The sequence below is a fragment of the Pelmatolapia mariae genome, linkage group LG3_W, assembly GCF_036321145.2.
Source record: "Pelmatolapia mariae isolate MD_Pm_ZW linkage group LG3_W, Pm_UMD_F_2, whole genome shotgun sequence".
Lineage (NCBI taxonomy): Eukaryota > Metazoa > Chordata > Actinopteri > Cichliformes > Cichlidae > Pelmatolapia > Pelmatolapia mariae.
Window position 1 is genome coordinate 9,654,992 of NC_086229.1, and position 21,542 is coordinate 9,676,533.

Here is a 21,542-nt window from a genome sequence, read left to right on the forward strand (position 1 = left end):
CTCAGAGCAGCAGCAGGGAGAGTATCAGGGTTAGATCCAGGAGTTGAAGCTTTGGCTTCAGGATGTCAGTGAGGAGTTTAGTTTAGATTAATTTAGTTTAGTTTAGTTTAGTCTGAACTCTTGTTAGCAGAGTTTGGATCACATCTGAAGAGGCAGAGGAATCCTTTTAGACCCCTGAGTTAGTCGGAGTAGCTCTAGCTGTGTCTGAGGTAAAACAGCATTTTGTACTATTTCCATGTTGTTGTATATTTAATACAGGTTTTTGATTTGAGCTATGAGTGCACTGGTTGCCAAATGCCGTGATCTGATTGGTCAGATCAGAAAAATCTAGCTTGTTTTTAAAAAAAGAATTAAAACAAAACAAACCTTTGAGAGCATTTTGTGTGCTTTTTTTTGGAGAAAAAGTTTCCTCAAAAGTTTGATGACTGCATGTGCTGTTATAAACCAAAATTTAAACATGTGTGCAGTTGTAACAGTGTTTATATGGTATTATTCTACTTGCCACAAATGTCAGTGCAATGGGGAAACAGCGCCCCCTCTTGGTGAGGCTGGCTGCAGTAATCACTGCCAGCCTGCTGAAGCCGTACGAGAGGTGAGCTGTGTTGTTTCACACATCATATAGTTAAGTAGAGACACATAAAACTTGTTTGATCAGATGAAGGACACAGAGGGTAATAAGTGGTAATAAGCTTAGTGGGCACGTGCCTGACACCAGTCCACAGAGTGGAGAGTTTATTTGAGCCGGCCTGTTACAGCAGGGGGAAGCAGAAACTGGTTACAAAGTGATGTGTCTTTAACTTTGGAGACAAGACTCAGTTTAATTTGCTGATAATTTTATCTTTCAAAAACATTCCTGTGTCCACAAATGTCTAAAACTATGCAACAAGAAAATGATCTGAGTAAGGACAGCATGGGAATGATGATCAGGTCTGTGGATCAGAGTTTCACACAGTCACAGAAACAAAGTTCTCCAATTCAGCAAAGAAGAGTTTGAGCTGCATGTGAATGAGTCTCTCTGACAGCTGATTGGTGCTGATTACAGCTGTCAGCTGATGTGCTAGTTTCACTCAGGATTAAACAACTTCGATTCAAACTGAGGAGATAAAACAGTCCAAATGTGGATTAACCGTGCGATTCATGCGTCTCCAGAATAGCGATTGACAGATCACGTGACTTTTGCGCATTGCATGCCGGGAACTCGAGGCAAAACAATCCAAGTACCGCATCAAATGCCATTATTTGCAGCACCGCAAAACGTTCATCCTCCCGTTCCAATACCTTCTTGGTTTTTCTTTGCCGCACAAAAAAGGAATGTACAACACGAAGGAGAACAATGCCGGTCCGTACAAAGACAGACTCGACGAAAAGGCAAAGAAAAGATACGAGGAAAAAATCAAAGGGGTGAGAGGGTCAGACCCTTACGAGCACACAGAGTGGACACAAGATGTTAGCGTGCTGCCCAACTTTCACCACGCTCAGATTTATAATTATACGGTTCTTGGAGTGAGTGCATACACTCATGAAGTTTAGCAACTTCAGGTCACTGCAACAAGCCCAGGTACAGTTTACCGACAGATGGGTACAGGACCTTGAAATGCACCATGTAGAACAAAAGACCATCGTACGTATCAGAAGTTTACCAGTCTCACAAATCGTCTTCATAAATACACAATCGTTAACCGTTTATTAATATAACCTTTAAGCTCAACGGTAATTAATTAGTAGTGGAAATAATTTCTGGTACGCATCACAGAAATGTAGCAGTAACAATAATATTGTATGCTGTAATCGCACTGGACAATTAGTGATACAAAAAAACTGGTGCTTGGAGCAGACTAACATGTGAGCTGGAGTGTTCTGGACGTTATATTTGGTCTTTGAATTGCTGCAATTCAGGCCATCCGTCAGCTCTTTGTTACTTCGGAAACATGGCTTAAACAATTTCTCTTCAACGACGTAATCCGATAACAACCGATCTCTGTACCCGTCGGCTTCCCGTGGCTGTCATGCGACCGGCTACTGCAGTTAATAATACAACAGCTTCTTGCCTTTTTTTGTGTTTCTTTTTATCCGCTGTGTAACTGATTTCAATTGAAGCCTGCGTGTGCTAGTACCTCTTGGCACGAGTTCCCAGAATCCTTTGCGGTTTTACCCCTGAATGACGTCACATTTTCAATCTCTATTAAAGTCAGAGCCTGTAGGAGTTTTAAGTTCATCCTTGTTTCCTCAGACTGTTTGAATTCAGCATGTCAGAGAAGCAGAAACATGGAGGTGTGTTCATGACAGCGTCTGATTCCTGATGTCAGAGAAACTTTAGATTATTCAGCAGAGCTGATGTGGAGCTCAGATCTGCATCAACATGAATGTTACATGTTAAACTAGGACAGTCACAGATATCATGTGTGAACATCACGTGATCCTAAAGTGTCTGAGTGACCATAAAAGAGCTTTAATTCATCCTGAGGTCGGAGTTTGCAGAGAGCTGACTGTATCACACTCATTGCTGTTCCTAATGTTCTGTCAATTTCTGCTTTTTGTGCTTTGTTATTGGAATGTCTCAAATTTCAGAGTCAGCAGATGGGATCAGGTTTCTGTGATCTCTTGTGACATGACAATTCTCATGAGAATTTGCATAATTAAGATTAAGGAACTGACCTCCCAGCCCATTGTTCCTTCAGTGGGCTGGTTTCAGTCATTATGCAAATGTACTGTTTATAAGATTGAAACCTGCAGTCAGCTGAGACTGAAGAAGTCACTTGGATTAGTGACAAAATGTTTCTCCCACAAAACGCTACGTCCAGATGAACAGAATCAACTTTTGGAGATTATAATCAGTGTTGATTCTGGTTGATTTTCTGTGTTTGTGAGCTGAGCGGAAATGAAACTGAGTTTGTAACAAAAATCAGTTTTGTCCAGTTTTCCTGTAAAAAGCTGAACTCTAATCTAAGAGGATGTTACTGACAGGAAACAGCTGCATTATCTGCAGTCTGTGTGATCACAGCTGCTTCAATCATGTTTTTGTCTGCAGAGGTCAGAGGTCACAGTCTGCAGGGTCCAGCTGTCCGTCTGTGAGGAGTGACCGGTCCAAAGATTACCCTCCAGACTTCAGTGCTGAACCTGGACCAACGAGGTCAGAGAGCTGTGATGACTCCTTTACATGTTTGTGGTTCCTGGATAAATCTGACCTGAAACATCCTCAGATTGTTACAAAGATTCATTAAAAAGAAAACAATGAAAGAGAAAAGATCCAAATGTTAGACTTGGTCATTTGCTGTTTGAGGACAGTGATGCTCATATCTGTGGGGAAAGTGTGACCTGAGTGGGTTCATGTTTGTCTTTAAAGAGCTGATCTGCAGTGATGGAAATAACGGCGTTACAAGTAACGGTGTTACTAACGGCGTTACTTTTTTCAGTAACGAGTAATCTAACTAATTACTATTCCTATCGTTACAACGGCGTTACAGTTACTAACAAGGAAACGCGGTCCGTTACTATTTTTCAACAAACAGACAGTTGAAGCTGTGTTCAGCTTACCGCATCTTCTGGACGCTACAGCTTTAAGCAGCTGCGCGCTCCCGCGGACGCTAATCACGATCACTGTCCAGCACAACACCCGGAGCTCAGGAGGCAAAACAATCGCATGAGTGCTGCTGTTTGACTGAGGAAGAATAAAGTAGTCGTGGTAAGTCAATCACATGACCACTTAAAGACAAAGCAACAAGGTGATATATACCAGTTTTTAAATTGTGTCGATAGGCCACGTAAAACCAGAGTCATGATAAACAAGATATACACAATGAGGCGACTGCTGTCTCCAGGTAGAAACAGGAGTGATACACCTGCTGCTGTCAGACCTGCAGGTATCAGGCTGTGATGTTCTCCTTTATAGTGGACAGAAATATTTGGAGTGGCACAAATAATTTGTGGCATCTTATTGAAGAACAGCTGATTGTTCTGTAAATAGTTTGAAATGGTTATTTTAAAAAAAGGGTAAAAGGTAAATGGATGCAAATAACTTTGTTGTTTGCAAAACTTGTGCATATGATTTTAAAATTGACAATTAATATGTTTTTTGTCTGATTTTAGATCAATTCTGGTTATACAGTATGACAAAATGAGAACATAACTGTAAATTCAGGCACGTGAGGTTGCGCTAAAAAGAATGATACCAAACAAGGCAAAGTAAATAGTTTTTAAAGGTAAAATGTGGAGAGAAAATCAAGAGTAGTAAATGGCCAATTATACCCTGGACCCCAGAGGGTTAAATGTTCTTTGTTTTTTTTAAAGTAACGCAATAGTTACTTTTCCAAGTAATTAATTACCTTTAGAATATTGTAACTGAGTTACTAACTCAGTTACTTTTTTGAAGAAGTAACTAGTAACTATAATTGAATTACTATTTCAAAGTAACTTGCCCAACACTGCTGATCTGATTCTCTTTGTGTCTGATCTGTTAAACAGTCTGAGAGGTCACACAGAGACCCAGCAGCTAAAGCCTGGATCATACTGGCTGCTGTTACTCCATCAGGACAACACTGAACCACAGTGGTGTGGATGTAGTGGATAAATCCCACCATACTGATGCTCAGAGTTAATCACAGGGAACAAAACCAGATGTTACCTTCAGATTGTGACCTTTGGAGTGGACGATGCAGATTTCAATAGAGAATAAATGTTGTTGTTTTTCAGCTGTGAAAAAGAATCGAATTTTCTGAACTTAAGAATTTATGATGCTGGAAAAAAACATGGTGACTATAACACAACATTTCACTGTATTCATAGAACGAATGTAAAACTGTCAGACATTTATTAAATATGTAAAATGTCTACAGAAACATCAGAGGCTCAGATGTGAAGCACTCAGTGATTTTGATCAAATGACTCATCAGTTATTGATCTGTACTACACTGATCTACCACGTTAGTAAAGCTGGTGTTCTGGTGGTGGAGGGAGACCTCGGATCATGTTCTGGTTTTGGAGCAGTGATCTGCTGATGGTTCAGTTTAATGAGCTTCTTCAAAATCATCCCTGACATCACCACTGAAAGAAAGTCCATAAACTTAGTAAAAATGACCCACATTTTCAGAATCTGAGGGTTTAAAACTGGACAGACTTGATTCAGATGAAGTTATTTGAGCAGAAACTCCTGGATCTTTATCCTGTGTTGATCTAATCCTTCATGGTTCCTCCACAGAGTGGACCAGCAGAGCTCAGAGGTTCCCAGTGGTCAGTCTGCCCAGCAGCATCAAACACAGCTGGACTCCATATTTATGGTCTGTACATGTACAACAACTACTGTTACATCTGTTCTGTCCACAGTCATCTCCATGCTGCTCTTTGTAGACCAGTGTCAGTGTGTCCAACATGGATCTGATGTTTAGCTCCATGATTTCAGTCTGATTGGATCATTCATAAAGTATTCTGTTCCAGCTGCTGGAGGACAACATCATCACTTTTGTGAAGAACGAGCTGAAGAAGATCCAGAAGGTTCTGAGTCCAGATTACCCAGAATGCTTAGAGAGTCAGAGGAGCAGCAGCAGAGAGGCATTTGTGAAGATCACAGTGGACTTCCTGAGGAGAATGAAGCAGGAGGAGCTGGCTGACCGTCTGCAGAGCAGTAAGAGGATTTCTATGAAGATTTAAAGTTTTGGATAAATGAATATTTTGCAGAGATGGAAGATGGTGCAACATGTTTTAAAGATTAATTCTTTTTTTGAATTAAGTGTTTATTTTCCTTCTCATTCAGAAGTCCAAGCTGCAGTTTGTCAACGTAAACTTAAATCTGCTCTGAAGAAGAAGTTCCAGTGTGTGTTTGAGGGCATCGCTAAAGCAGGAAGCCCAACCCTTCTGAATCAGATCTACACAGAGCTCTACATCACAGAGGGAGGGACTGCAGAGGTCAATGATGAACATGAGGTCAGACAGATTGAAACAGCATCCAGGAAACCAGACAGACCAGAAACAACAATCAGACAAGAAGACATCTTTAAAGCCTCACCTGGAAGAGATGAACCAATCAGAACAGTGCTGACAAAGGGAGTGGCTGGCATTGGGAAAACAGTCTTAACACAGAAATATAGCCTGGACTGGGCTGAAGACAAAGCCAACCAGGACATCCAGTTCATATTTCCATTCACTTTCAGAGAGCTGAATGTGCTGAAAGAGGAAAAGTTCAGCTTGGTGGAACTTGTTCATCACTTCTTTACTGAAACCAAAGAAGCAGGAATCTGCAGCTTTGAAGACTTCCAGGTTGTGTTCATCTTTGATGGTCTGGATGAGTGTCGACTTCCTCTGGACTTCCACAACACTAAGATTGTGACTGATGTTACGATGCCCACCACAGTTGATGTACTTATCACAAGCCTTATCACAGGGAAGCTTCTTCCCTCTGCTCGCCTTTGGATAACCACACGACCTGCTGCAGCCAATCAGATCCCTCCACAGTGTGTTGGCATGGTGACAGAGGTCAGAGGGTTCACTGACCCACAGAAGGAGGAGTACTTCAGGAAGAGATTCAGAGATGAGGAGCAGGCCAGCAGGATCATCTCCCACATCAAGACATCACGAAGCCTCCACATCATGTGCCACATCCCAGTCTTCTGCTGGATCACTGCTACAGTTCTGGAGGATGTGCTGGAAACCAGAGAGGGAGGACAGCTGCCCAAGACCATGACTGAGATGTACATCCACTTCCTGGTGGTTCAGGCCAAAGTGAAGAAGGTCAAGTATGATAGAGGAGCTGAAACAGATCCACACTGGAGTCCAGAGAGCAGGAAGATGATGGAGTCTCTAGGAAAACTGGCTTTTGATCAGCTGCAGAAAGGAAACCTGATCTTCTATGAATCAGACCTGACAGAGTGTGGCATCGATATCAGAGCAGCCTCAGTGTACTCAGGAGTGTTCACACAGATCTTTAAAGAGGAGAGAAGACTGTACCAGGACAAGGTGTTCTGCTTCATCCATCTGAGTGTTCAGGAGTTTCTGGCTGCTCTTCATGTCCACCTGACCTTCATCAACTCTGGACTCAATCTGCTGGAAGAACAACAAACAACCTCCAAGATACCTAAAAGAAGAGAATCTGCAGTGAAACACTTCTACCAAAGTGCTGTGAATAAGGCCTTACAGAGTCCAAATGGACACTTGGACTTGTTCCTCCGCTTCCTCCTGGGTGTTTCACTGCAGACCAATCAGACTCTCCTACAAGGTCTGCTGACACAGACAGGAAGTAGCTCACAGACCAATCAGGAAACAGTCCAGTACATCAAGGAGAAGCTCAGTGAGAATCTATCTGCAGAGAAAAGCATTAATCTGTTCCACTGTCTGAATGAACTGAATGATCGTTCTCTAGTGGAGGAGATCCAACAGTCCCTGAGATCAGGACGTCTCTCCACAGATAAACTGTCTCCTGCTCAGTGGTCAGCTCTGGTCTTCATCTTACTGTCATCAGAAAAAGATCTGGATGTGTTTGACCTGAAGAAATACTCTGCTTCAGAGGAGGCTCTTCTGAGGCTGCTGCCAGTGGTCAAAGCCTCCAACAAAGCTCTGTGAGTACATTTGTACTCATGTCTTTACTTTTAACATCCAACTGTGTCAGTAATTTATTTCACCAGGTTTTCTGTCTTTTTATGAATTTGTATCCTAAAGTTTTGGGATTTCTCCAATACAACTGTAACCTCTTGATGACTCCAGAACTCGGTGTACTCGAGACGCTGAATTCACCATAAACTCTGATCATCACTGCTGCTGTTATGTTATCAGTCTTTGTTTAAAAACTTAGGCTGCATATGCCTGATGTTGTTATACTTTATATTCACATGCATGCTCCTAGATGTATTTCTACTGCAGGTCTAGCACTTGTGAAACACTTGCTTTTCCATGCATGGTGGGTCCTGCATTAAAGAAAGCATTTGAATTACTCAGTGAATCATGGCAGCCATAGAAACATCCTTAGTTACACTTTAAAGTAAACTCTGCCTCAGTCTTCCACAGTGTGTTTGTTGTTTCTCTGTTGTTGTTGGCCTGCTCTCTCCTCTCACTCCCATCTGGTTGCAGCAGATGTTTGTCCCTCCCTGAACCTGCTTTTCTTCCAGCTTTTCTTTCACACTGTTGTCAAAATGTTGTTACAGACTTGGGTGCAGCACCTCAGTTAGGGCTGGGCGATATGGCCTAAAATCAATATCACGATAAATTGAGCAGTTAACCTCGATAACGATAAATGGACGATAACCACCCCAAGTGCCAAAAAAACAAACGTTTTTGTTTTTTTTTCATTTGATGGGGCTGTGGCAGGCAGCATAGTTCCTCCAGTTATTTTGATAATATTATTCCCCCTAGACCTATTCATTGCAATTATATTTTTACCACTTTAAAGGACTGTAAAATGTCACTGAAAATAAATGAAGACAATAGTAGTAAGTACTTTTAGTGGTTAAGATTTATTAACTGAACAAAATAAAAAGTGTAGGATACAATATGTAACCATGCTCTCTAAAAAATGTGTATCCCTTGTAAACAAAATAGTTTAATAATAAATATGTTTCACATTGGCTATTCACAAAGTAAACAATGATTGTGCAAATGTAATGCCATCATGGACAAAGGCCTATCTCTGCTAAGGCCTTGAGGTACTATAACTTGTAAACAAATAATGTCACAAACACAAATGTCAATTGAACACAGAAAAAACTATAATAAATACTAAGCACTGCCATGTGACTAGTGAAAACTATAAACTCTTAAACAAAAACATTAAATAGTGCTGTGTGCAAAAAAACTTCAATAGAACACTGATAGTTAAAATTAGGCAGGGCTTGAACAGGGCACTTCAAAAAGGGGCAGCAGCAGACTTGGTATCCTGAGCGGTTCAATCAAACTACTGTTGTAGATGTTTACCTGAGTAGTGTTTACTCCAGGTTCTTGCTAAGAAACACAAGCATATTGACCATTTCAGGTTTCAGGCAGGATCTGAGGCATGTCACAATGTTTCCTCCAGAACTGAAAACCCGCTCGGATGGGGAGCTGGTGGCAAAGATACTTTTTTGCAACTTTACTTAGAGTGGGAAAGTTTACTTGATGCTTTCTCCACCAATCTAGTGGATTTTCCTCACTGTCCTGGACAGGACACACTGAATATATATATATATATATATATATATATATATGTGTATATATATATATATGTGTATATGTGTGTATATATATATATATATATATATATATATATATATATATATATATATATATATATATATATATATATATATGTGTATATATATATATGTGTATATGTGTGTATATATATATATATATATATATATATATATATATATATATATATATATGTGTGTGTGTGTGTGTGTGTGTGTGTGTGTGTGTGTGTGTACATATATATATATATACACACACATATATATATTTTATTTTGTTGTATTTATCCGCGACACCTTAAAGGCCGGTCCGTGAAAATATTGTCGGGCATAAACCGGTCCGTGGCGCAAAAAAGGTTGGGGACCGCTGCTTTAGATGACTGAGAACCTTCACAGACACCTCATCAGTGTCACTCTCAGAGCTACAGGCCCTTTCCTAAAATCACAAAGCTCTTCATTGAAATCAATGATATCAAAGCTGGAATTAAATGAGTCCAAGTCTTCTGCTGATTCAGCATCACATCGCTCTGCATCCCCACTGTGGACTTCATTCCTTTCCAAGCCAGCCTTGAGTGTCCTTTATTCAACTTATGCTCTGCTTTACTTTAACACCTGACTTTAGCTGCTTTATCTCTCTTGCGACAAATTTCTGTGCCTCGATCTTTTTCTTCTCTCCCTCATAAGAAGACAGTTTCTTCTGACTGAGAAGATGTTTGAGTGATTTACTAATCCAGGGCTGATTTTTGGGGAAAATAGTTCCTGTTTTCAAAGTAATCCCCATTTTTCCCAGAAAGAAATGTAAGTAGAAATAAATGATCTAATTGAGAACATGAGCCTTTTAAAAGGCTCTTCTGAGGCTGCTGCCAGTGGTCAAAGCCTCCAACAAAGCTCTGTAAGTAAATATGTGATCATAGCTTTAGTTTTTAAATGTTTATTCTAGTTAACACAAATCAGGTGGGAACAACTCAAATAAAATATCAAAAGTATTAAGTGGTCATCGGTACTCACTTTGTTCAATACTGAATACATTGGAGCACAAATTGTCCACATTTCTGAAATATTTCTGGGTGTAACTGTTACCAAAGTGCAATTTAGACCTGACCTGTGGTTGTTATCTAAGTGATAATCATCAATTCTACTAAAACAAATATAAAATAAAGAAATTTGACACATTTTGTTGATATCAAAAGCACACTGAACAATTCAGTGTTGTTTTACTGCTGTTCTCTCTTCACTCTTCTCCTCTGATTCTCTCCACATGTTGCTTTGCATCAGTGCTCAGTTTCCTGACAAAAACAAGATTAAATATAATAGTATCTCATTACACTTCAACGTAAGTGTTTTATTTTGTAATTGTTTATCTGTTATTTTTCAGACTGAGTCACTGTGACCTGTCAGAGAGAAGCTGTGAAGCTCTGGCCTCAGGTCTCAGCTCTCAGACCTCTAATCTGAGACAGCTGGACCTGAGTAACATTAACCTGCAGGATTCAGGCGTCAAGCTTCTGTCTGAAGGACTGAAGAGTCCACGCTGTACACTGGAAACTCTCAGGTGAGATCAAGCATGTTTCTTTCATCAACTGACAGAATTAGCAGATTAATAATAAGTCAGTCCTCTAAAAAGAGGAGAAGTGGAGGTGTTTTGAAGGGCAACATAATCTTATTATAACAATACAGGAAGTAGTTCCTGGGAACTGCTTCCTTTGTTATTGTCTAAGTAGAAACATGTGATGTAAAGGTAAAACAGTAATGAGTTTGCAGAGGTGAATCCACAGCACACAACACAACAACGCTGTTGCGTGCTGAAAGCAGACTTCTTGCTGATTCTGAGACTGCAGGTTTCATCACTGTCCAACCAAAATTCACTGAAGCGGCACTAAATGAATGTCCAAAACTGCGCTTCATGTTTAAAAAAACAGATGATCAGGGGGATTTGTGTTTACATCTTTTTTGTGTAATCTGTTCACCTGCTGTTTTAGCTGTTTGGTGGTTGTTGAGATGGTTTTGTGAACTTTTAGCTGAGATTCTGACATTTCTGTAGATACCACACATGTCTAATTACTTTGTATAGCATGAATGGACATAACAAGGTTTTTAACAGTAAGAAAAGTTCTAAAACTTAAGAAAATATAGTTAAAAGTCCAAAACCTTCTACGTCTGGTTGCTTGTGGTAAGGAGCAGATCAAATGAGTAAAGAATTAGGTTATAATTATAAAAGGCTTCAACAGCACATTCAGGTCTGTGAGACTCATTCAGACACTGAGCCGTGGCTCTGTGCTATATGCACATATTTCTGCATCTCTGCCATTCAGACACACTTTGTATATAGTTTATTTTATGTAGTATTCAATACTGAACTGTACATTTAGTCTTTTTAAAGTCAGCAATTTTTATTCAGTGTTTTCATAAAAGCCTTATTTTTATCCATTTACTGCTATTAGGAAGAACACGTGAGGTTTAAGACCTGGACGAGTTTGAAACCTTTTGTCCTCCACAATGGAAAATGGGTGGAAATAAAAATGGGTATCACTTTAGCCACCTCCTAATTTTATCAGTTCTACTCTCAGCGTCTCCTGTATATCTCCTATATAAATGTTGCACTCAGCTTTGTGGTCTCCAGTATCACTGAAATGCAGCCAGATGCTGCTCATTTTGCCTTTTCACGCTTTCCTGACACGCTTGCATTTCAATACAGCTCCCATTTCTCTGTGTACCTGGTCTCTACCACTACCCTTGCTGTCTATGGGACATTTCTGTCTTCTTTCACATAATGGTATGATCCCAGTCTGTCTCTTAAAGTGTTTGGCCACATGGTTTGCTCATCAGAATAAAATCTCAGCCGTGCTCACATTGATTATCAGCAAGCCTGAAAATTCATCAATATTTGACATATGAAATTATCTCAAGGGCTGGATTTGGCCCACGCGCCATATGTTTGACACCCCTGGTTTACACAGTTTGGTATTCAATGTACGAGTTAGCTCTCAGCTAACTAGCAGACAAGCTAACTGCTGGGACTGCGTCTTTCTAACAAGAGCGTCAGACACTCAGACTGGTTTTCTTTGTGGATGATAATGTGTTCTCACACTGATCCTTCATGCTGATGCTGCCATCCACCCACTGCTCCTGGATTCTTCATCATCATCTCCATCAGCCCTCACAATACTCCACCTTCATCAGCTTCATGTTCAGGAGCCTGGATGGACAGTAATTCTTGGGTTATGGTGGGACATTGAGAGCTGAAGTCAAACAGAAGTGAGAAATGAAAGACTGATTCATTCCTATTTAGTCTTGTGATGTGCAGCTTTGTTCAGAGCATTAAGGCCCAGCAAAGATTACTGAGGTCACAGAGTCACTGATGAAACCTGTGTGCTTATAGAAACTGAAACCAGATGAACCAAGTCAAGTCAAGTCATCTTTATTTATAAAGCACATTTAAAAGACATCAAGTGTCGGCCAAAGTGCTGAACAGAGGGATAATATAATGAAAGAATTGAAGTAGAAGAAAACTGAAAGCTTTGTGTGCACTGTGTTTGTGTCTTGAGATTCGATTTAAAAACTTTCAAGGATGAAAAGGATTTTATGAAGGGGGGAAGACTATTCCAGAGTCTCGGGGCGGCAATGGAGAAAGCCCTGTCACCTCTAGATTTGAGCTGGGAGCGTGGAACTGATAGAACCATCTGACTGGAAGAGTGCAGAGATCGAGTGGGTAAGTGCAGGCTAAGAAGATCTGAAATGTAACCTGGAGCCAAACCATGGAGAGCTTTAAAAACAAATAGTAAAACCTTAAAATCGATTATGTTTAACTGGTAGCCAATGTAGAGATGCAAGTACCGTGGTAATATTCTCTCTCTTTCTAGAGGGACAAAGGACCCCCTGGTGATCCTCTAATCACACCTTGGCTCATGTGATTAGAGGATCACCAGGGGGTCCTTTGTCCCTCTTTGGGGGGACACTCCCACTGGGTTTAAGTCTGGGACTCTCGGCCATTTGACCTTAGAACTGAAAAAGCTTCTCGGATGAGAGGTGAAACGTCTTCAAGCAACTTAAAGAAGTCCAGACGCTTTTTTCTTTGCAAACTCCTTTGGAATACACCCATGTGTGTTGATTTCTCCCTAAGAAGGCAAACTGAAACACAAGTTTCCTTGTGGCTCAGGAAACTAACCACTCCAAGTGATTCAGCATTGCCCCGCCTTATTTACATAACAAAAGCAGCGGTTCACAGGTGATTAAGGATATTAGCTAAAAGCGGCTGGAAGGCAGGTTTTAAAGGTAGAAAAGCCAAATGGCTGCTCTGTGGGACTTCTAGTGTTAAACAGTTTGAGATGTTTTGTGTGTCTGCAGTCTGTCAGGCTGTCTGATCACAGAAGAAGGCTGTACTTGTCTGGCCTCAGCTCTGAGCTCCAACCCCTCCCATCTGAGAGAGCTGGACCTGAGTTACAATCATCCAGGTGACTCAGGACTGAAGCTGCTGTCGGCTGGACTGAAGGATCCAGGCTGGAGACTGGACACTCTCAGGTATGGAGAGAAGGTTTGATAGAGGAGGAAGAGCTGGAAACATTTCCTGTGTCCTTCACTCACTTCCTGTTTGTTTTCCTGCAGATGACACATGAACAATCACACATGCAGGAATATTTTCAGGGACAGACACACTAGTCTAGCTGGATAGTACATGGATATTTATGTAGGGGATCTCCAAGCAGTCTGTTTGCAGGAACATTTAAGTCACAGGTGTACCTGAGATAGATGCCACTGTGTACCTAATAAAGTGTTAGCCATGTGTATGTTTCCCATGCTGCATCTCCACAGTCACAGTGACAGAAGGATGAAACAATTCTGTGAATCATTTCAGTCTGTGTGTGTGACAAAGAGGCAGACAGGAGCAGCTAACATTTGGAAATGGAAGCTTAAATAATGACTCTACTAAAACTCTACATTCACAGCTGAATTCACAATAAATTTTTTCTCAAGTACACATTTTTCTGTTATTGTTCTCAAACAACAGAATGCGAATGAAATATTGATTCAAACAGGGTCCATAAACAGCATTAGCTTAGCAGCATTAGCTTATCAGAGTTTCTATCATGGTCACACAAATCCGTAGCAGAGCAAAGTGGCCTACTTAGCAAAAGCTGCTAAAGTTGTAGAAAGCAAGGGAAAACAGTATTAGCATTAGTATTGGCATTAGCTGCTAATGGCAGCCTACTTAGCATAAACACTTCACATCATTATAACGCAAGGGAAAAGAGTCACTCATGGCAGGCTATTTAGCATTAACGTCTCGCATCATTATAACACAAGAGAAAAGGGTATTAGCGTTAGCTACTAATATTTATTCACCTCAAATTAGCTTTAGCTGCTAATGGCAGCCTACTTAACATTAACCCCTCACTAATATAATGCTAATTCACATCAAATTAGCGTTAGCTGCTCATATTGTTATAAGGAAAGAGAAAAAAGGTATTAGCATTACCTGCTAATAATTTTTACCCCTAATTAGATTAAGTTGCTAAAAGCAGCCTACTTAGCCGCTCACATTGTTAAAAAGTAAGGGAAAACAATATTAGCATTAGCGCATAATGTTAATTCACGTCAAAGTAGCATTAGTTAAATGTTAAAGCTAATGCTTTGTCATCTAAAATTAGAATTAGCATTAACTCTTCACATCGCAGGGGAAAAGTTAAAATTGAATAAAAATATAGTTCACATTAGCTACTCATATTGTTGAAAATTAAAAAAAACATTGTTAGCATAAGCGGATAATGCTAATTCAACACAAAATTAGTATTAGCTAATAACGGCAACCTACTTAGCATTAGCTGGTCACATTGTTATAAAGCAAGAAAATGTGGTATTAGCATTGGCTGCCAATTCCTATTCACCTAAAATAAGTATTAGCCACTAATGGCAGTCTACTTAGCATTAACTCCTCACACATTGTTAAAAGGCAAGGGAAAATGACATAAACATTAGCTGGTAATAATTATTCACCCCTAATTAGAATTAGCCGCTAATGGCAGCATACTTAGCATTAGCTCCTCACATCGTTATAATGCAAATGTGTGTTAGCTTTATGGTCTAAAGCTAAGTAGACTGCTGTTATTAGCTAATGCTAATTTAAAGTGAGTTAGCAGTAGCTGCTTACATTGTTATAAAGCAAAACTGACATTGTTAAAAAGATTGTGTGCATGCCAGAGTGTTCTGGCATGCACACACAACTTGGGGTTATGAGAGAGGTCGTACCTTCTCTTACTGATTTATGGTGTAGGAGGACACCTACTCTGTATCTGGTTAAGTATAAGAGCCCTTTGTTAGGGGGACCACTGGACTCTTAGCACCAGCTTTGGGGTCACAGGGTCACATCTGCAACACACACACACACAAAAAAACTGGTACTCTTTGTTCAAATGTATACCTCATGTAAGACCTCCTATGCCTAATATGTTCCAGCGGTGGCTCTGTGCTAGACGACCCATCACCAGCTTTTTCCAGCGTTTTCCACTGGTTACCAGTACGTCGTAGAATCCACTTCCAGATCTTGTTGTTTGTCTTTAAATTTCTGAATGGATTAGCTCCATCTTATCTCTCTTTAACAAAATAATCCAAGCAGAGCCCTCAGGTCTGCAGATAAGTAGCTTCTGACCAGAACTAGCCGTAAAAACAGAGGTGAGCTTTATCGATGGCTGCAGCCAAACTCTGGAACAGTCGCCCTTCACATCAGGTCGTCACCAACACTCGACATTTTTAAAACCCGGTTGGAAACACATTTGTACTCTGTAGCTTTCAATTGTGACGAGTCTTTATAGTAATTACTGTGTATGTTTCCTATTTTATCTCTACTCTGTGCAGCACTTTGGCTCAAGCTGTTTTTAAATGTGCTGATAAATAAATGTAGATTTCTTTGAATAAAACAGTGGAGCCGAGCTTTGAGCTCAGTGTGTAACAGTGTGTGTGTGAGAGCCATGTAATGTCCATGTGTGCATGCTGACTGCTCTGACCCCTCCTCCTTTCAGGGTGGAGCCTGCTGGAGTCCGATGGTTGAGACCAGGTCTGAGGAAGTGTAAGTGTGTTTTTAATGGGATTCATGAAAACAAAGCAGCACACATTCAACCATCTTCATCATGTCAGGAGTCATCATCAAAGTGTCAATCAATGAACAGATGATGGATCAATAACTGCAGCTGGATTGTGTTTGTTCTCTCCATCAGATTCCTGTCAACTCACAATCGACACAAACACAGTGAACACAAAGCTCCAACTGTCTGACAACAACAGGAAGGTGACACGTGTGGAGGAGGTTCAGTCATATCCTGATCATCCAGACAGATTTGATCATTGGGAACAGCTGCTGTGTAGAAATGGTCTGACTGGTCGCTGTTACTGGGAGGTCGAGTGGAGAGGAGACGTTGATATATGAGTGAGTTACAGAAGCATCAGAAGGAAAGCAGGCAGTAAAGACTGTGTATTTGGATGGAATGATCAGTCCTGGAGTCTGTGGTGCTCTAATGATGGTCCTCAGTCTGTCTGGCACAATAACAGATCAACATCCATCTCCTCCTCCTCCTCCTCCTCCTCCTCCTCCTCTGTCTCTAACAGAGCAGCAGTGTATGTGGACTGTCCTGCTGGCACTCTGTCCTTCTACAGAGTCTCCTCTGACACTCTGATCCACCTCCACACCTTCAACACCACATTCACTCAAACTCTTTATCCTGGATTTTGGGTCAGTTCTTATCCTCCTGGTTCCTCAGTGTCCCTGTGCTGAGTGTAAAGAGTGTCTCCTGTTAGAGAAACACTCTGACTGTTGAACAGATAGTTCAGTCTGTACATGTCTGTCTCTTTCACTCACAAACACGTTTTCACATTCATGGATTCAATCAGTTGATGTTTGAAACTCTTCTAAATGATTCCTTGTAAACTTCTTCCTCTTCAGTCACAAACAAGCAGGAAGTGATGTCACATGTGTTCCTGTCCACACAGCAGAATGAGTCTATTGCTGACAGTGATGTACAAACAGAGTGAGCATTTCTGAGGCCAAAATAAACTGAGTAGTTCACTGAATGAACACTGTGAGCTCAGTTCCTTCATCATTCGTATGGATTATATATGTATATGTATTATATTAGTATCATATATATCAGGTGCTGCTGGTTTCAGTCATTGTGCAAATGTGCTGTTTGTAAGGTTGTAAAGCTGCAGTCAGCTGAGACTGAAGAAGTCACCTGATCAGTGAGCAAACGTGAAAACGTCCAGATGAACAGAATCAACCTTTTGAGAACAGCCAGCAATGCAGCATCATTGTTGTTCAGGTTCAGAGGTTTGCAGGAATGAACTGATGACCAGAAACAGCTGCAGAGTCCAATCAAATACCAGCTGGAGTTCAGCTGCATTTGAAGAAGTCAAAGAAAAGTAAGGATGGCAAAGGGCGATGTTTTCTTCCAAAGAACTGAAAACATGGTCGACGCCTCATTAGAAGAATCATCTGCACATTTGTGAGGAACTCTAACCAAGAAAGCAACACAAGAAAGCAACGTCACACAGATCCAACAGACAGTTTCCATGACTGCAAGTGTTCAGTGTAAAAATGCTACATTGCATTATTGCATCCTCTCACCACAGGAGGCGCTGTTGGCACCACTGATTGCTGATCATCTCTGATGATCTGATTGATCCTGTGAATAACGGGACTCACTGAACTCTGTGACACAGTGAAGATCACAGAGTTTAACATCTGACTGACGTCACACAGACAGAAGGATGAACCAGTGAGGCACAGAACACAGTTACTGGAGATACTGGATCAGCTCCATGTGAACCTCTGATGGAGAAGCTGCTGACCCAGAGAAACATCAGGACATGACAGGCAGCTGCACTGATCTAACAACATGTAGCAGAGCTGATCTATGTTAGAGGATCTATCACAGCAGCTGAAAGTCCAACACTGGATACCAGCTGAGCCTGTGCTGAGTGTTACAGGAAAAGAAACACTGACACTGGTAGACACAGTGATGCTGACTGGGGCACAGAGCTGAATGATGCAGCATCAGGACACTGTTTCAGTCTGACTGACAGAGAAACCTGTAGCTGCATCTACATGTGAGGCAGAGGCCACACAAGCAGCTTTCTATGTTTCACAGTGACTGAGATCTTCAGTGGGGGTGGACATGCTCCTGTACAGACCTCTGAGGAGAACCAAGGTGCAGTCAAAGAGTCCAGTCTGTCCTCACAGATGTCAACATGTGCTTTCATCAGGTCTGCTGTCAGCTAGCAGGCTCACATCAGAATCACTGTTCCTGAAAAACACAGTCTGTGTGACATCATCAGTCAGCTGATGGTCCCAGATCTGAATGGTTTCTGTCTCTACTGAGGAAGTCAGAGAATCTCACTGAGGTGTGGATCAGGTCTGAGTGACCTGTGGAGGGACAGCTTTAAACAGTCCACAGGTCTCACGTCCTGCTCAGTCTGGTAGCAGATACCTCGTATTGTTCCAGATGTGCTGACATCACCTGCAGCAGCAGCAGCAGCAGCACAGCTGTGTGATACGATGAATCTCAGTTATTGATCCAACACACAGTAAATACAAAGATCAGGATTTATGAGAGTAATCATTATGAGTCTGAACACATGATCACTGAATGTTAGTCTCCACAATAATAAGCTAACACAAGCAAACACAGCTTTCAGCTCTTATTTTGAAACTTCTTTAGAGAGCTGTGATGTGAGCGTGCCTGGCTCTGAGGCACTTGGGTCAGCCTCTGTTGTTTAGAAGTGTTACAGACTGTGAATGACACAGACCTGTCAGTTTCATGTTTGTCTGTAACACAGCTCAGGGCTCCATGCTGAACGCATCCATCCAGTGTTATTGATCCAGGACTAATACCAGCATTGGGATCAATACTACACAATCACATGTGTCCACGTGATGGATTTGACCAGCTTTATTCATTAATGATCAATCAACTTATTTACTGCATCTGAGTCCAGCTTCATTTAAATGATCCAACCATGAAAATGACATCAGTCCTACAGAAGCACTTAATGCTAACAGGAAGTCATTGATTAAGGTGGAATAACACAGAGACACACAACCACTCACAGTTAACCTGACCCCACTAACTGCATGTGTTTGGACTGTGGGAGGAAGCCGGAGTACCGGAGAGGACACACACAAACACGGGAGAACATGAAGCACTGAAACAAAGATGGTGGATTTGACCTCAGGACCAGGCGCGTAATTTCCAGGGGGGTTACGGGGGTCATGACCCCCCAATAATCAGATCCAGCCAATATAATTTCATCATTCCAGTTTATAAAATGATGAATTATATTGATTTTCTTTAATCGTTTCAATTATTATCAGCAAAATAGTTTCATGTTTAATCATCTAGTAATGTAACCCCGCCTCCTTCGCCGCATACTTGGTATTACCCAACCAGCTTTCTCTACCAGACCTTCACTGTTTGCTGTATGTTTGTTAGCTCAGTCGCTGGTGCCAGAGACTGCCAGTGACTTCAGTCTGAGGGTTTGAAGTTTCCATGTCTGTGGGATGTGTGGTGTGAAGGCTGCTGGTTAAACTGGGACTCACTGTTTAAAGCACTGAGTGCTCATAGAGAGATGCTCCATGAGTCCCAGTACAGACTACAAACATGGTGGAAACTTAGCTTTGATATCCACACACTCTGCACGTCTGTGAGTAACTGTGATGAAGATGTGCAGAGATCTGTGTACAAACAGGAGAAAGACTGTAAAGACTCTGTGCTTCTAACAGCCTCTGTTAACATATGTGAGGCTGTTTGTTGTTGTTGCCATGGAGCTTTTCACTGTTTGGGTCAGCAGGTCATGTGATCAGGTTTGTTCTGCTGGACGATGGTTCAGTGTCAGGGTTTGTTTGCATTCATCAATAAATATCTAAATAAATCAAAGACTCCATGTTTGTTCTTTCATCATGTGACCTCTGCTCATCCATCTCTGTGTGTATCAGGATACATTTAGTTCATAATTGTTACGGCCCTAGCAGGGCCGCCTCCTGAATTTGTCTGTGTGGGCGTGTCCCACCACCTCTTTTCTTTGACACAGCTGACACTCGTCAGTGATTAAGAGTATTTAAGCACAGGGAAAGGTGAGCTCTGGGCCAGTGTGCCATTAGTGTGGTTATAGCTTGTGAGCTGTGCTGTTGTGGGTTGCAGCTAGTGAGCTGTGCTGCTCTGTTGTGGTTTGCAGCTAGTGAGCTGCGTGTCTGTTTGCAGCTAGTGAGCTGAGTGTGTCTTTGCAGTGTTTGCAGTGTTTGCAGCTAGTGAGCTGTGTGTGTCTTTGCTATGTTTGCAGCTAGTGAGCTGCTCTTTCTTTTTGGCTTACGTTTTATTTTATTGACCAACGCCTGAGTTTTGTTCGTTTCTTTAAATGGTGATAGCGGCTTGTCCGTCTCTTTTAGTTAGTTTTAATACCAACTTTAATAAAGCTATTTAATTTAACCCTCTTTGCCTTCTTGTCTCCTTTTTCTAACCCGGATACTTTTTGTTACTTCCCCCTCACCGCCTAGACCCCTCAGGGGAACGTAACAAGGCTGCAACCCACAAAGCACAGCTCACTAGCTATAACCACACTAATGGCACACTGGCCCAGAGCTCACCTTTCCCTGTGCTTAAATACTCTTAATCACTGACGAGTGTCAGCTGTGTCAAAGAAAAGAGGTGGTGGGACACGCCCACACAGACAAATTCAGGAGGCGGCCCTGCTAGGGCCGTAACAATAATACACAGAAAAATCAGAGTTATTACCTGTAATAAATGTGAAAGATTCCTGCAGTGATAACCAGGCAGGACTGAAACACATCACAGCTGTCACCACGGTAACAGCACCGTCCATCCACAGGTGAGCGGAGGAGCAAAAAGAGGAACTTTCACCATTTTATACTAAAAACACTCAACTAATGTTTCTAATATGAAACAAATAAGCCCACATTAATGTGAGCATTTATTAAATAATAATAATAATGATTTCCTCCTGATCTCATTTCCATAGCAGAGAAAACTGTGGTGTATATTGAGGTGGAGGGTGTGGTCTATGGCTCAGGTGTAGAGTGAGGGTGGGGTGCACCACAGCAGCATGCTGGGACTGCTGAGGGTGGAGGAGGGAGTGATGATGACATCAGAGCTGCAGCAGTCAGCAGCACAGAGACCAGTGAACACACAGTCTGTTCATCTTTGCATAGATACAATATATACACAATATTGAATGACAGAGACGCTGTGTGAGCTTCCACAGATACACTGACGTCAGCATCCAGAGTCCTCCTGCTGCTCCCCCCTCAGAGCCCCGTGATCAGCACCAACACATTCAGTTAGATGACAGAGTCCAGCTGCAGCTAGAATCAGCTCTGTGAACAACAGCACAGCGTCAGTG

General features: G+C 41.5%; 1 pseudogene; it reads left to right on the plus strand.

The window, feature by feature from the left end:
- Positions 1-518: 518 nt before the first annotated feature.
- On the plus strand, positions 519-17,201 carry LOC134624199 (protein NLRC3-like; annotated as a pseudogene).
- The last annotated feature ends 4,341 nt before the right edge of the window (positions 17,202-21,542 follow it).